At 75.0% G+C, this 1,573-nt stretch overlaps 2 non-coding genes across 2 annotated transcripts; one reads left to right on the top strand and one right to left on the bottom strand.

The window, feature by feature from the left end:
* Positions 1–335: 335 nt before the first annotated feature.
* TRNAD-GUC lies at positions 336–407 on the bottom strand. The gene has a single exon. It is a non-coding gene; the product is annotated as a tRNA-Asp (tRNA).
* Positions 408–982: 575 nt separating this feature from the next.
* On the top strand, positions 983–1,065 carry TRNAL-CAG. Its single transcript has one exon. It is a non-coding gene; the product is annotated as a tRNA-Leu (tRNA).
* Positions 1,066–1,573: the final 508 nt, after the last annotated feature.

Raw genomic sequence — 1,573 nt, 5'->3', positions numbered from 1 at the left:
GACCGGTCCCCTCCATCCGTCCCCCGCCCCCGCCCCTGCCGGCCCGGGCAGCGTCGAATAACCGGGGAGCCCCGGGCGGCCGGCCACTCGTCAGGCGCCCTGGGCACGACGGAGGCCCTGGCTGGGCTGTGGCGAGCCCGCAGGCGCGCGGCCCCGACGCCGAGGAAGGCCAAAGGGTGGCGGTGGTCGACGGTGAGCAGGCCGGGCGGCCGTCGTGGCCCTGGCGGCCTTTGGCCGCGCGCTGGACGAAGGAGGACAAGGGCCCTGGCGGGGCAAGCGCTTGCACAGAGCGGGGGCGGCGCCGGCGCCGGCGGCGACCAAAAAGGGCGTCTCGCCTCCCCGTCGGGGAATCGAACCCCAGTCTCCCGCGTGACAGGCGGGGATACTCACCACTATACTAACGAGGACGGCGGCGGCCCTGCGGCCGCCCGACCCCTCTCCGCCTGCCTGCCCACGCCTACCCCTGCCCTCGACGCCCTGCCTTCCACGGGCGCCCGCCGCCTGCCGCACCCGACCCGACCCCAAACCAACGTCGTCCGCCATCCCAGCAGCCCTCCCTGCCCGACAAGGGACGGACCCCGGACCCGGACGCCGGCCCAATACTCGCAGGGCGCCACGGTCTCTGGCCTGCCAGGCGGGGATCGCGCGGGGAGAAGCCGCCGACAGGACAAGCGAGGCTGCGACCAGGAGGACGGGCGCCCAGGAAGGGCAGAGGCCCAGGAGGGAGGGGGGGAGGAGCTGGGGGGAGCGGCGAGAGAGGCGGGCCCGACGCCGCCCTCTGGGTGCGCGCCCGGGGATGTGCGAGGGCCGCGGCGGCGGCGGCGGCGGCGGCGGCGGCAGCGGCGCCAGGCGAGTCGTCGGGCTGTGCTCCCGCTCGGCGGCGGCGCGCGTCCCGTCCCTGGCGCACCCACCCCGCCGCCAGCCAGCGGCAGCCTTCGCGCGGGGTCCCAGCCAGGCGAGCGGCGACGCGCACAGCCCCGCCGTCAGGATGGCCGAGCGGTCTAAGGCGCTGCGTTCAGGTCGCAGTCTCCCCTGGAGGCGTGGGTTCGAATCCCACTCCTGACAAGCCCACCTTTTGGCCTGTCCTACCAGGGCGCGGGACCCCGGCGGGCCTGGACCCCGCCCTACGGCAAGCCCTGTCCTTGCCTGGCCGGCCGCTCCGGCCTTGCACCCCAGCGCCAGGGACCCAGGACGGAGCTGCGACGCCTCGACCCTCCGGACCACAGGCTTTGCGCGCACACGCCCTCCTCCACCGGCTCGCGCGCCTTGCCCACCTGATGCCACACCCGCAGGCCTGGGCAACTTGGCAGCACCTCCCTCCTCACCTGCTTTCCCAGGGCTGTGTTCTTGTCCCTCCCACCGGCCCCTGCAGACCAGCGGCGTGCGCCAGTGCCGAAAGCCCTCCGCCGCCCTCGGTTCTCCCCCAGCCTCGTGCCCGCTGAACAGTGCCTCGCTCTCAGAGCCGTGCGCTTCCGCCCCCAGGAGCACCCGGTGGGACACCCTGTCCTTTCCGCCCGGCCTCCATTCCATTCTCGCCACACCCCACTCGGGTGGCAGCGCTGCCCACGAGCAT

The sequence above is a fragment of the Lontra canadensis genome, unplaced genomic scaffold (assembly GCF_010015895.1).
Source record: "Lontra canadensis isolate GAN:19392208 unplaced genomic scaffold, GSC_riverotter_1.0 scaffold5345, whole genome shotgun sequence".
Classification (NCBI taxonomy): Eukaryota; Metazoa; Chordata; class Mammalia; order Carnivora; family Mustelidae; genus Lontra; species Lontra canadensis.
This window is presented reverse-complemented; position numbering and strand designations above follow the sequence as displayed.